This window comes from Salmo trutta, chromosome 37 (assembly GCF_901001165.1).
Source record: "Salmo trutta chromosome 37, fSalTru1.1, whole genome shotgun sequence".
Taxonomy (NCBI): Eukaryota; Metazoa; Chordata; class Actinopteri; order Salmoniformes; family Salmonidae; genus Salmo; species Salmo trutta.
The window spans coordinates 9,243,487-9,258,735 of NC_042993.1; the positions used below are offsets into that span (position 1 = coordinate 9,243,487).

A 15,249-nucleotide genomic window follows, 5' to 3' on the forward strand; every position below is an offset into this window, starting at 1 on the left:
CACACTGCCAATAGAGAGAGAGGGAGAAGCATGGTCAGGGGGATAAGGTGTGACTTTGGCTGTAACACTAAACAGTCATAAAACAGTAGGCTAATCATTACTGTCTAACTGTGTTAGAGAGAAGAGCATCACTTCACTGACTGACCACAGAACAGTGCTACTCAACATGCACCCGCAAATAGAATCACACTTACAGTTGAAGTCAGAAGTTTACATACACTTAGGTTGGAGTCATTAAAACTAGTTTTTCAACCACTCCACAAATGTCTTGTTAACAAACTATAGTTTTGGCAAGTCGGTTAGGAGATCTACTTTGTGCATGACACAAGCAATTTTTCCAACAATTGTTTACAGACAGATTATTTCACTTATAATTCACTGTATCATTCCAGTGGGTCAGAAGGTTACAAACACTAAGTTGACTGTGCCTTTAAACAGCTTGAAAAATTCCAGAAAATGATTTCATGGCTTTAGAAGCTTCTGATAGGCTAATTGACATAATTTGAGTCAATTGGATGTGTACCTGTGGATGTATTTCAAGGCCTACCTTCAAACTCAGTGCCTCTTTGCTTGGCATCATGGGAAAATCAAAAGAAATTAGCCAAGACCTCAGAAAAATTGTAGACCTTCTCAAGTCTGGTTCATCCTTGGGAGCAATTTCCAAACGCCTGAAGGTACCACATTCATCTGTATAAACAATAGTACGCAAGTATAAACACCATGGGACCGCGCAGCCGTCATACCGCTCAGGAAGGAGACGCGTTCTGTCTCCTAGAGATGAACGTACTTTGGTGCAAAAAGCGCAAATCAAACCCAGAACAACAGCAAAGGACCTTGTGAAGATGCTGGAGGAAACATGTACAAAAGTATCTATATCCACAGTAAAACGAGTCCTATATCGGCATAACCTGAAAGGTTGCTCAGCAAGGAAGAAGCCACTGCTCCAAAACCGCCATAAAAAAGCCAGACTACGGTTTGCAACTGCACATGTGGACAAAGATTGTACTTTTTGGAGAAATGTCCTCTGGTCTGATGAAACAAAAATAGAACTGTTTGGCCATAATGACCATCGTTATGTTTGGAGGAAAAAGGGGGAGGCTTGCAAGCCGAAGAACACCGTCCCAACCGTGAAGCACGGGGGTGGCAGCAGCATGTTGTGGAAGTGCTTTTCTGCAGGAGGGACTGGTGCACTTCACAAACTAGATGGCATCATGAGGCAGGGAAATTATGTGGATATATTGAAGCAACATCTCAAGACATCAGTCAGGAAGTTAAAGCTTGGTCGCAAATGGGTCTTCCAAATGGACAATGACCCCAAGCATACTTCCAAAGTTGTGGCAAAATGGCTTAAGGACAACCAAGTCAAGGTATTGGAGTGGCCATCACAAAGCCCTGACCTCAATTCTACAGAAAATTTGTGGGCAAAACTGAAAAGGTGTGTGCGAGCAAGGAGGCTTAAAAACCTGACTCAGTTACACCAACTCTGTTAGGAGGAATGGGCTAAAATTCACCCAACTTATTGTGGGAAGCTTGTGGAAGGCTACTCAATACGTTTGACCCAAGTTAAACAATTTAAAGGCAATGCTACCAAACACTAATTGAGTGAATGTAAACTTCTGACCCACTGGGAATGTAATGAAAGAAATAAAAGCTGAAATAAACATCTATACTATTATTCTGACATTTCACATTCTTAAAATAAAGTGGTGATCCTAACTGACCTAGGACAGGGAATATTTACTAGGATTAAATGTCAGGAATTGTGAAAAACTGAGTTTAAATGTATTTGGCTAAGGTGTATGTAAACTTCCGACTTCAACTGTACATACACACACACACACACACACACACATACACTGTGAATCCTTCCTGGGGGTGACAAAGGGACAGAAGGAACCTGAAGTACATTCCCAACATTCTGTTGGATTAATGCATTGTATTATCCGTCCTCTTTTCCTGGCTGTCCAAATCCTAATTAAAACACAGGTTTAATTAGTGAGACATTGGTGGTAATGGAGTTTAAATACAGCAGCGGTCTCTGGGCGCTCGCTCTCTTTATCAGAGTCTGTGGCCTTGTCTCCCCCCTTTTCTCTCTCTCTGGGGGGTTTGCTTCTCTGTGTGTGTACACTGAGTGTGTGTGTACAGTGTGTACAGTGTGTGTAGTGCTGTATCTGTAGACTGTAGGAGTATTGAATCAAACCAGTCAGTTATCTGTCTCACTGAGGCATTAATACACTGAGCTCCTCGATGTCCAGTGACCCACCGGTAGAGTAGTGTTAGCTTTACAGAGACATTCCAACACGCTGCCTCCTCCTGTCTGTCTGCCTGCCCTGCCTGACTCCTCTACAGGGCTCTCAGCTGACTGAGTAGCTGTTAGCACCTACTTCCACCTGATTGCCGCCACACCATTTACACCTATTCCATCTGGATAAATAACGAGTTTCAGAGATTAAAACTGACCGATGTAGTCAGGGCTGTCTGACCCCATAATGACCCTGTTAGTGTTTCCTGTAGTGTGAACTTTGACCCCCTGGCCTCCAGCCAGTCTGAGTGTCTTCCAGGCTGACCTTGTGGGGCTGACACAGCTGAGGTGAGACACACAGTTAGTCAGCCATCCAGACTGGATCTCTCCGTCTCTTTCTCTCTAGGGGGCACAGAGTGTGTCCCAGGTTTCCTCTGTGTGGCTAAAAGACACAAACACACATAGACATGCCCACATAAACATGCACTAATACACGCACACATAAACACACACCTCATATGAATACGGCATCACACATACACACACAAACATCAGATCAGATAAGTGTCTTATTCTGAGGTCATATATTTCAAATTAGCGCAATATTCCTTGAACAACTGGATTTGAAAGCTATTTTTAGTCAGCTGCAAGATGCAAGGAAAGCAGACCAACACAACAGCTACTCGACATACATAATCTTTTCTGATGAAGAGTAACTGCTGCAGCTATAGGAGCCTCAACAGCAATAACAAGGGAGCACATGACCAGAGCAGAGCGATGAGCCAGCTCTCTCCCCCATCCCCAGCCCAGCTCTCTCCCCCATCCCCAGCCCAGCTCTCTCCCCCATCCCCAGCCCAGCTCTCTCCCTCATCCCCAGCCCAGCTCTCTCCCCCATCCCCAGCCCAGCTCTCTCCCTCATCCCCAGCCCAGCTCTCTCCCTCATCCCCAGCCCAGCTCTCTCCCTCATCCCCAGCCCAGCTCTCTCCCCTATACCCAGTGCAGCTCTCTCCCCTATACCCAGCCCAGCTCTCACCCCCATCCCCAGCCCAGCTCTCTCCCTCATCCCCAGCCCAGCTCTCTCCCCCATCCCCAGCCCAGCTCTCTCCCTCATCCCCAGCCCAGCTCTCTCCCTCATCCCCAGCTCAGCTCTCTCCCCCATCCCCAGCCCAGCTCTCTCCCCCATCCCCAGCCCAGCTCTCTCCCCCATCCCCAGCCCAGCTCTCTCCCCCATCCCCAGCCCAGCTCTCTCCCTCATCCCCAGCCCAGCTCTCTCCACCATCCCCAGCCCAGCTCTCACCCCCATCCCCAGCCCAGCTCTCTCCCCCATCCCCAGCCCAGCTCTCTCCCCCATCCCCAGCCCAGCTCTCTCCCCCATCCCCAGCCCAGCTCTCTCCCTCATCCCCAGCCCAGCTCTCTCCCCTATACCCAGTGCAGCTCTCTCCCCTATACCCAGCCCAGCTCTCTCCCCCATCCCCAGCCCTGGTCTCTCCCTCATCCCCAGATATCCCCCTGCGGCATTGGAGGAGACGGGTCCAGTCGAGACCCAGCCAATCTGTAGAGAGAGAGGGAGAGGCAGTGAAGGGGATGAGGAAGAGAGGAGGAAGAGATGAGGAAGAGATGAGGAGGAAGAGAGAAGAAAGAGAGGAGCAAGAAAGGAGAAAGAGAGGAGGGGTGACAGAGCGGCCGTGGCAAACGAACAACCATAGATCTGCATAGGCTGCCCTGTCAGCTCAGACTCCGGCGGCGACCTGACAACTCCCGCTGACATGGGAAGAAGCGCTTGAGCGTCATCTGTCTTTTTATTTCAGAGGCCCTGCTGCAAACGAGCGATGCAGAGCTGGATATGAACGGGGAGTCTCTGTTCTGGTTGGCTGGTGCTGGTGGTGACAGCTGTGGTGAGGCTAGTTGACACGGTGGGAGGCAGGCTGAACTTGTAGCGGGCTGGTGTGTGAGAGAGTTGGGCCGGGAAACAGCTGAGCACCAGAGCTCCAGATGGTACAGAGAGAGCGTATGGGGAGGCTGCGGGTGAAAGGGTAAAAGGGTAAAAGGCTAAAAGCGTAAAAGCCAGTCTGTCAGACAAAGATACGGGTGGATGGCCTGTTCCTGAAAACATTTCTTCCCTCTGCTCCACCCTCCAATGGTACATGCACCTGTCATGAGAGGGTAGGCCATGCCTCATTACTCCAGCTTAGTCATTAACCCCACCACCTGTAGGACCCTGCATGGGTTACCATGACTGACAGCCTGGGCTAAGAACTAAGCAGTGGTCACCAACCCACAAGGGGTGCAAGTTTTTTCTCCAGCCCTACACTAACCTGATTCATCTGATTCATCTGATTCAACGAATAAAGGCCTGTACGATCGGGTGATAAGTGGGGAAAGGTGTCATCTGTCTGGAGCTTTATGTCACAGGTGGTAGTGCCTTCGCTCTACCAAAGGGTTGCTGGTTCAAGTCCCACTTTATTTGTTCCCCCTCAATATCAGTTAGTAAATCCAATTGATTCTTCAAAGCAAATGTAAAGCATGGTGCTCTGTAATAGATCACTGTGCTTTATTTCTTCTATCTGTCGTTAGTGGTAATTATATAGTCAGTAGCAGTGTTGTGCACATACCAACACACACACACACACGCGCACGCGCACACGCACACACACACACGCGCACGCGCACGCGCACACGCACACGCACACGCACACACACACACACACACACACACACACACACACAGTAATCTGATAATAATATTCTCCTGTCAGCATTAAAGGCAAGATGGCGTGTCAGTTTCATAACTCACTCTCAGACTGAGTCACTGTGTTCACCAGCAAGGACTGCCACCCTGCGACCACACACACACACACGGCCACTCTAATAAACACACAGTCACACACACACACACACGGCCACTCTAATAAACACACAGTCACACACACACACGGCCACTCTAATAAACACACAGTCACACACACACACACGGCCACTCTAATAAACACACAGTCACACACACACACACGGCCACTCTAATAAACACACAGTCACACACACACACACGGCCACTCTAATAAACACACAGTCACACACACACACACACGGCCACTCTAATAAACACACAGTCACACACACACACACACGGCCACTCTAATAAACACACAGTCACACACACACACACGGCCACTCTAATAAACACACAGACACACACACGGCCACTCTAATAAACACACAGTCACACACACACGGCCACTCTAATAAACACACAGTCACACACACACGGCCACTCTAATAAACACACAGTCACACACACACACACGGCCACTCTAATAAACACACAGTCACACACACACACACGGCCAGTCTAATAAACACACAGTCACACACACAAGCGCGTACGGGCACTCTCATACACACGCGCACACACACACGCAGGCACTCTTATAATCACTGTCTATTTCTCCCAAACACCCTGATCAAGGGTTGTCACCCTACACCGTCACCAAGATACTCACATAATTGAGCAACAGAATGATGACACACTGGCAAGGCCAGATGACACACACACACACACACACAGTCACACACACTTTCACTGAAGTAGTTCTTCACTCAGTCATTCACCTTGACTGTGTTTATGTGTCAGTCGATTCAGTCCTCAGCCAATCAATGCTCCAATCACAGTGCTTGTGAAAAAAGGGTTCCAAAAGGGTTCTTCGACTGTCCCCATAGGATAACCCTTTTTGGTTCCAGGTAGAACCCTTTTGTGTTCCATGTAGAACCCTCTGTGGAAAGAGTTCTACAAGGAACCAAAAGGGTTCTAACTGGAACCAAAGGGGTTCTACCTGAAACCAAAAAGGGCTCTTCAAAGGGTTCTCCTATGGGAACAGTCAAAGAACCCTTTAAAGTACTAGATAGCACCTTTTTTTCTAAGAGTGTGGAGTGAATCGTATCTGTCTGTCTGTCTGTCTGTCTGTCTGTCTGTCTGTCTGTCTGTCTGTCTGTCAGCACTTTTAATCAAATCAATGTCGGGGAATCCCTTTCAGTAACGAAATATCATAAACAAAGCAGTGTAATGGAGTAAGCTTGCGGGCAGTCGAGCATACACACACACACACACACACACACACACACACACACTTTATAAATACACACTGTATACGTACACATACAACACACACACTACAGCAAACACTCCAATAAAGAGGAGAGAGGATGCTCACACACACACACACACACACACACACACACACACACTACAGCAAACACTCCAATAAAGAGGAGAGAGGATGCTCACACACACACACACACTACTGCAAACACTCCAATAAAGAGGAGAGAGGATGCTCACACACACACACACACTACTGCAAACACTCCAATAAAGAGGAGAGAGGATGCTCACACACACACCGGTCATTCTCACGGAACTGACATTTGACGCAAAAATTCTCAAGTGTCATTTTTCTTGCCGATTTCTCTTGGATCACTGAGATTAGGATCTGTACTTATCTATGCTTTTTCTATTAGATATTATGTATTTTACCACAATTTCCACAACGATCAACACAAAACTTCTCATTACAGCAACAGTCCAAAAAAGTTCTAAACAAATCTACTTTTTTTTCCACTGCTCCCCTAATGAAAAGACCTGAGTTAAACATAACACTGACAATATACATATTTAAAATGTAATTATTACAATTTATTCAGTAAGCAATGTTTACCGTAAGACATAACCTTTTTTGACATATTTTTTTATCATTATCGCCAGACGGACCAGTCGCAGCGTCGTCGGACGGGTCATTCCCACTGTCTCCCTTAATGGTCCATTATTCTGTCACGTTGGTCTGAATGAGTCGGGAAACAGGCCGGGGAATGTGTAATAGGGGTTTTATTCATCCCAATTTACGGCATGCCGTGTAAAGGCACGGGGACGAAGACCAAACAAACACATAACAAAACACAGGGTTGAAACCCAAACAAAAGAGCGAGGAGAACCTCGAATACATAACACACGCACACAGAGGGTCCCTGGTTCGAGCCCAGGTAGGGGCGAGGAGAGGGACAGAAGCAATACTGTTACACTGGGTTTTTCACACTCAACAGTTTCCCATGTGTATCAAGAATGGTCCACAACCCAAAGGACATTCAGCCAACTTGACACAACTGTGGGAGGTATTGGAGTCAACATGGGCCAGAATCCCTGTGGAATGCGTTCGACACCTTGTAGAGTCCATGCCCCGACGAATTGAGGCTGTTCTGAGGGCAAAAAAGGGTGCAAATGAACATGTTCATAATGTGTTGAATACTCAGTGTATATGATCACTAAATATTATGTGTATGTGTTATCACCATGGTTTTATATGAGGAGGTAGTACAGTATAGTGATGTGGTATAGGTATCAACACCCCTGGTGGTACAGTATAGTGATGTGTTATAGGTATCAACACCACTGGTGGTACAGTATAGTGATGTGTTATAGGTATCAACACCACTGGTGGTACATTATAGTGATGTGGTATAGGTATCAACACCCCTGGTGGTACATTATAGTGATGTGGTATAGGTATCAACACCACTGGTGGTAAAGTATAGTGATGTGGTATAGGTATCAACACCACTGGTGGTACATTATAGTGATGTGGTATAGGTATCAACACCACTGGTGGTAAAGTATAGTGATGTGGTATAGGTATCAACACCACTGGTAGTACAGTATAGTGATGTGGTATAGGTATCAACACCACTGGTGGTACAGAATAGTTATATGGTATACAGTAGGTATCAACACCACTTGTTGTACGGTATAGTGATGTGGTATAGGTATCAACACCACTGGTAGTACAGTATAGTGATGTGGTATAGGTATCAACACCACTGGTGGTACAGAATAGTTATATGGTATACAGTAGGTATCAACACCACTTGTTGTACGGTATAGTGATGTGGTATAGGTATCAACACCACTGGTAGTACAGTATAGTGATGTGGTATAGGTATCAACACCACTGGTGGTACAGAATAGTTATATGGTATACAGTAGGTATCAACACCACTTGTTGTACGGTATAGTGATGTTGTGCAGGTATCAACACAACTGGTGGTACAGTAAAGTGATGAGGTATAGGTTTCAACACCACTGGGGGTACAGAGAATGATGTGGTATAAGTTTTAACACCACCGGTGGAACAGTGTAGTGATGTGGTATCGGTATCGACACCACTGGTTGTGCAGAATAGTGATGTAGTATAGGTATCAACATACACCACTGGTGGTACAGTATAGAAATGTGATATAGGAATCAAAACCACTGGTGGTACAGTATAGTGATGTGGTATTGGTATCAACAACCCTGGTGGTAAGGCACAGTGATGTGGTATTGGTATCAACACCCCTGGTGGTACAGTATGGTGATGTTGAACAGGCCTGCAAGACGTGACGGTCGTTTACCATTGTTTATTATTTTGTTTAAGTGTTCTGAGTTTAAATAAATATCAAGATCAACACTTACCACGCTGCACCTTGGTCTACTCCTTTGGACAACCGTTACAGAAGATCCCACAACCAACGGACCAAGCAGGGTGGTCAGGAGGACTGGACTTGGGAGGAGATCCTGGACGGGAAGGGACCCTGGAGGCAGGCTGGGGGGTGTCGCCATCCGCAAGAGGAGATAGAGGCAGCGAAAGCGGAACAGCGACATTACGAGGAGCTAGCCCAACGACGGAAGTCCAAAAGGCACACGGGGAGATTGGCGAAGTCGGGGTTGAAACCTGAGCCAACTCCCCATGCTTACTGTGGGGAGCGAGTGACCGAGCAAGCACCGAGTTATGCGGGGATGCGCACTGTGTCGCCAGTGCGCAGCTACAGCCCAGTGCGCTCGGTGCAAGCTTCCCACAGTTGCCGTGCTAGAGTTGGCAGTGAGCCAGGAAGAATTGTGCCGGCTCAGCGTTCCTGGTCTCTAGTGCGTCTCTTCGGCCCAGGTTATCCTGCGCCAGCTCTACGCACGGTACCCCCCGTTCACCAGCACAAACCAGTTCCTCCTGTGCCAGCGCTCCACCCTTGCTGGGCTAAAGTAAACATCCAGCCAGGACGGGGTGTGCCAGCCCTAAGCTCCAGACCTCCAGTGCGCCTCCACGGGCCAGTATACCCTGTGCCTCCGGACTGTCTCCCCAGTCCGGAGCCTCCGGCGACGCTCACCAGTCCGGAGCCTCCGGCGACGCTCCCCAGTCCAAAGCCTCTTGCGACGCTCCCCAGTCCGTAGTCTTCCGCGACGGTCCGCAGCCCGGAGTCTTCAGCGACGGTCCACAGCCCGGAGTCTTCAGCGGCGGTCCGCAGCCCGGAGTCTTCAGCGGCGGTCCGCAGCCCGGAGTCTTCAGCGACGGTCCGCAGCCCCGAGTCTTCAGCGACGGTCCACAGCCCGGAGTCTTCAGCGGCGGTCCGCAGCCCGGAGTCTTCAGCGGCGGTCTGCAGCCCGGAGTCTTCAGCGGCGGCCTGCAGCCCGGAGTCTTCAGCGGCGGTCGGCAGTTCAGAGCCTCCGGCAATGATCCACGGTTTGGTTCCTCCGGCGACACAGAAGCGGGGGGATCAGCAGGCGGAGTGGGGGCTACGCCCCGAACCAGAGCCGCCGCCGAGTATAGATGCTCACCCGGACCCTCCCCTATAGGTTCAGGTTTGCGGCCGGGAGTCCGCACCTTTGGGGGGGGAGGGGGGTACTGTCAAGCCCTGACCTGAGAGAGACGTTTTTCTCTGTTTAGTTAGGTCAGGGTGTGATATGGGGTGGGCATTCTATGTATTTATATTTCTGTGTTTTGGCCAGGTATGGTTTCCAATCAGAGGCAGCTGTCTATCGTTGTCTCTGATTGGGAACCATACTTAGGCAGCCCTTTTTCCCTCCTTGAGTTGTGGGATCTTATTTTTGTGCTGCTCTGTAAAGCCTGCAAGACGTGACGGTCGTTTACCATTGTTTATTATTTTGTTTAAGTGTTCTGAGTTTAAATAAATATCAAGATGAACACTTACCATGCAGCACCTTGGTCTACTCCTTTCGACAACCGTTACAATAGTGATGTGGTATAGATATCAACACCACTGGTGGTGGAGTATAGTGATGTGGTATAGGTATCAACACCAACAGCTGTACAGTATAGTGATGTGGTATAGGTATCAACACCACTGGTGGTACAGTATAGTGATGTGGTATAGGTATCAACAAACCTGGTGGTACAGTATTGTGATGTGATACAGGAATCCACCCCACTGATGTTACAGAATAGAGATGTGTTAGATGAATCAACACCACTGTTGGTATAGTATGGTCATATGATATACCAGAGTATCATCACCACTGGTGGTACAGTATAGTGATGAGGTACAGGTACCAACAGAACTGGTGGTACAGAATAGTGTTTTGGTATACTGTAGGTATCAACACCACTGGTTTTACGGCATATTGATGTGGTATAGGCATCAACACCACTGGTGGTGCAGTTATAGTGATGTGGTATATGTAACAACACCACTGGGGGTACAGAATAGTGATTTGGTATACTGTATGTATCAACACCAAATGACAACAAAAAAAAACACAAAAAAAAGTTCTAGGGATGGGCTGTACAGTCATTGCTTTTGTCCAATCACAATGCAAACAAAAACAAACTGATGTGACACTTAAGCCTTTTAAAGCCGATGAACACATGAAAAAGGAGGAGTGCGAGAGAGGGAAAGGAGGATGTGGGAGAGGATGGAAAAAGCGGGAATGGTTAAGTCAACAACAGTAAAGAGAGTTTCTATAGTGATGTGGTATTGGTATCAGCACCACTGGTGGTACAGTATAGAAGTGTGATATTGGAATCAAAACTACTGGTGGTGCAGTATAGTGATGTGGTATAGGTATCAACACCACTGGTAGTACAGTATAGTGATGTGGTATAGGTATCAACACCACTGGTAGTACAGTATAGTGATGTGGTATTGGAATCAACACCACTGGTAGTACAGTATAGTGATGTGTTATAGGTATCAACACCACTGGTAGTACAGTATAGTGATGTGGTATAGGTATCAACACCACTGGTGGTACAGTATAGTGATGTGGTAAACTGTAGGTATCAACACCACTTGTAGTACAGTATAGTAATGTGGCATAGGTATCTACACCACTGGTGGTACAGTATAGTTATGTGGTATAGGTATCAACACCACTGGTAGTACATTATAGTGTAATGGTATACTGTAGGTATCAACACCACTGGTGGTACAGAAAAAGTGATGTGGTATATGTATCAACACCACTGGTGGTACAGAATAGTGATGTGATATACTGTAGGTATCAACACCACTAGTTGTAAAGTATCATGATGTGGTATGTGTATAAACACCACATGAGGTACATTATAGTGATGTGGTATAGGTATGAACACCACTGGTGGTACATTATATTGATGTGGTACAAGTATCAACACCACTGGTGGTACATTATAGTGATGTGGTATAGGTATCAACACCACTGGTGGTACATTATATTGATGTGGTACAAGTATCAACACCACTGGTGGTACATTATAGTGATGTGGTATAGGTATGAACACCACTGGTGGTACATTATATTGATGTGGAACAGGTATCAACACCACTGTTGGTACAGTATAGTGATGTGGTATAGGTATGAACACCACTGGTGGTATATTATAGTGATGTGGTATAGGTATCAACACCACTGGTAGTACAGTATAATGATGTGGTATAGGTATCAACACCACTGTTGGTACAGAATAGTTATGTGGAACTGCAGTAGGTATCAACACCACTGGTAGTAGAGTATAGTGATTTGGTATTGGTATCAACACCACTGGTAGTACAGTATAGTGATGTGATAAACTGTAGGCATCAATGTGTAGAAACCCTGGTCTTTGTCCAGTGTGTAGCTACCCTAGTCTTAGTCCAGCGTGTAGATACTCTAGTCTTAGTCCAGTGTGTAGATACCCTGGTCTTAGTCCAGTGTGTAGATACTCTAGTCTTAGTCCAGTGTGTAGATACTCTGGTCTTACTCCAGGGTGTAGATACTCTGGTCTTAGTCCAGCATGTAGATACCATGGTCTTAGTCCAGTGTGTAGATCCTCTAGTCTTACTCCAGTGTGCAGCTACCCTAGTCTTACTCCAGGGTGTAGATTCTCTGGTGTGATTCCAGTGTGTTCATACTCTAGTCTTACTCCAGTGTGTTCATACCCTAGTCTTACTCCAGTGTGTAGCTACCCTAGTCTTACTCCAGGGTGTAGATTCTCTGGTGTGATTCCAGTGTGTTCATACTCTAGTCTTACTCCAGTGTGTTCATACCCTAGTCTTACTCCAGTGTGCAGCTACCCTAGTCTTACTCCAGTGTATAGATACTCTAATCTCACTCCAGTGTGTAGATACTCTGGTCTTAGTCCAGCGTGTAGATACTCTAGTCTTACTCCAGTGTGTAGATACTCTAGTCTTACTCCAGTGTGTAGATACTCTAGTCTTACTCCAGTGTGTAGATACCCTTGTCTTACTCCAGTGTGTAGATACTCTAGACTTACTCCAGTGTGTAGATACTCTGGTCTTAGTCCAGTGTGTAGATTCCCCAGTCTTACTCCAGTGTGTAGATACTCTGGTCTTAGTCCAGTATGTAGATTCCCCAGTCTAACTCCAGTGTGTAGATACTCTAGTCTTAGTCCAGTGTGTAGATACTCTATACTTACTCCAGTGTGTAGATACTCTGGTCTTACTCCAGTGTGTAGATACCCTTGTCTTACTCCAGTGTGTAGATACCCTTGTCTTACTCCAGTGGTTAGATACTCTAGACTTACTCCAGTGTGTAGATACTCTAGTCTTGGTCCAGTGTGTAGATTCCCTAGTCTTACTCCAGTATGTAGATACTCTAGTCTTACTCCAGGGTGTAGATACTCTGGTCTTACTCCAGGGTGTAGATACTCTGGTCTTAGTCCAGTGTGTAGACTCCCTAGTCTTACTCCAGTGTGTAGATACGTTGGTGTTAGTTTAGTGTGTAGAACCTCTGTCTAACTCCAGTGTGTAGATACCCTGGTCTTAGTCCAGTGTGTAGATACTTTAGTCTTAGTCCAGTGTAGATACTCTAGTCTTAGTTCAGTGTGTAGATCCTCTAGTCTTACTCCAGTGTGTAGATACTCTAGACTTACTCCAGTGTGTAGATACTCTAGTCTTGGTCCAGTATGTAGATACTCCGGTCTTAGTCCAGCATGTAGATACTCTGGTTTTAGTCCAGTGTGTAGATACTCTAGTCTTTCTCCAGTGTGCAGCTACCCTAGTCTTACTCCAGTGTGTAGATACGTTGGTGTTAGTTTAGTGTGTAGAACCTCTGTCTAACTCCAGTGTGTAGATACTCTAGTCTTAGTCCAGCGTGTAGATACCCTAGTCTTACTCCAGTGTGTAGATACTCTGGTCTTAGTCCAGTGTGTAGATACTCTAGTCTTACTCCAGTGTGTAGATACTCTAGTCTTACTCCAGTGTGTAGATACTCTAGTCTTACTCCAGTGTGTAGATACTCTAGTCTTACTCCAGTGTGTAGATACTCTAGTCTTGGTCCAGTGTGTAGATACTCTGGTCTTAGTCCAGTGTGTAGATACTCTGTCTCCAGTGTGTTGTTACCGTAGTCTTACTCCAATATGTAGATACTCTGGTCTTACTCCAGTGTGTAGCTACCCTAGTCTTACTCCAGTGTGTAGATACTCTAGTCTTGGTCCAGTGTGTAGATACTCTAGCCTTGGTCCAGTGTGTAGATACTCTAGTCTTGGTCCAGTGTGTAGATACTCTAGTCTTGGTCCAGTATGTAGATACTCTGGTCTTAGTCCAGTGTGTAGATACCCTAGTCTTACTCCAGTGTGTAGATACGTTGGTGTTAGTTTAGTGTGTAGAACCTCTGTCTAACTCCAGTGTGTAGATACTCTAGTCTTACTCCAGTATGTAGATACTCTAGTCTTACTCCAGTGTGTAGATACTTTGGTGTTAGTTTAGTGTGTAGAACCTCTGTCTAACTACAGTGTGTAGATACCCTGGTCTTAGTCCAGCGTGTAGATACTCTGTCTCCAGTGTGTTGTTACCGTAGTCTTACTCCAATATGTAGATACTCTGGTCTTACTCCAGTGTGTAGCTACCCTAGTCTTACTCCAGTGTGTAGATACTCTAGTCTTGGTCCAGTGTGTAGATACTCTAGCCTTGGTCCAGTGTGTAGATACTCTAGTCTTGGTCCAGTGTGTAGATACTCTAGTCTTGGTCCAGTATGTAGATACTCTGGTCTTACTCCAGTATGTAGATACTCTAGTCTTACTCCAGTGTGTAGATACTTTGGTGTTAGTTTAGTGTGTAGAACCTCTGTCTAACTACAGTGTGTAGATACCCTGGTCTTAGTCCAGCGTGTAGATACCCTAGTCTTACTCCAGTGTGTAGATTCCCTGGTCTTAGTCCAGTATGTAGATACTCTAGTCTTACTCCAGGGTGTAGATACTCTGGTGTTAGTCCAGTGATGTAGAACCTCTGTCTTACTCCAGTGTGTAGATATTCTGGTCTTAGTCCAGTGTGTCGATGCTCTGGTCTTTGTCCAGTTTGTAGATACTGTCATCTTAGTCCAGTGTGTAGATATTGTATTCCTCTGCCTACTCCTGTTGATCTGTGGTTGGCAGGGAGGACTGCAGCTGAGGAGGCTGATCAATACTGGACACTAAACCCATTCTCACCCAGGACAAACACTGCTGCCCCACCCAGGCAGGCAGACCTACACACCACACTGCTCTCCCCAGCTCGTTACACTACAGTATCAGCAGCACACACTCACTTCTTCACTAAATCAAGTGTTAAACAACAGCTTAGAAGAACCCTAGCCTATATTCTGTCACCATGGCGGTCAAAATCGTAGGACAGAAACATTGCCATGGTTACAACATGCTTGACTTTTAAGAATAATTCCGTTTTAAGAAACAAACCACTAGGGACTGACTACTCACAGAAAGTGTACCACTCCAGTA

General features: G+C 46.5%; 1 protein-coding gene across 3 annotated transcripts in view; it reads right to left on the reverse strand.

Annotated features, from left to right (window-relative positions):
* fam131bb (family with sequence similarity 131 member Bb) overlaps positions 1-15,249 on the reverse strand; it is a 37,338-nt gene that overhangs the window by 19,977 nt on the left and 2,112 nt on the right. The gene's annotated exons all lie outside the window — the stretch shown is intronic.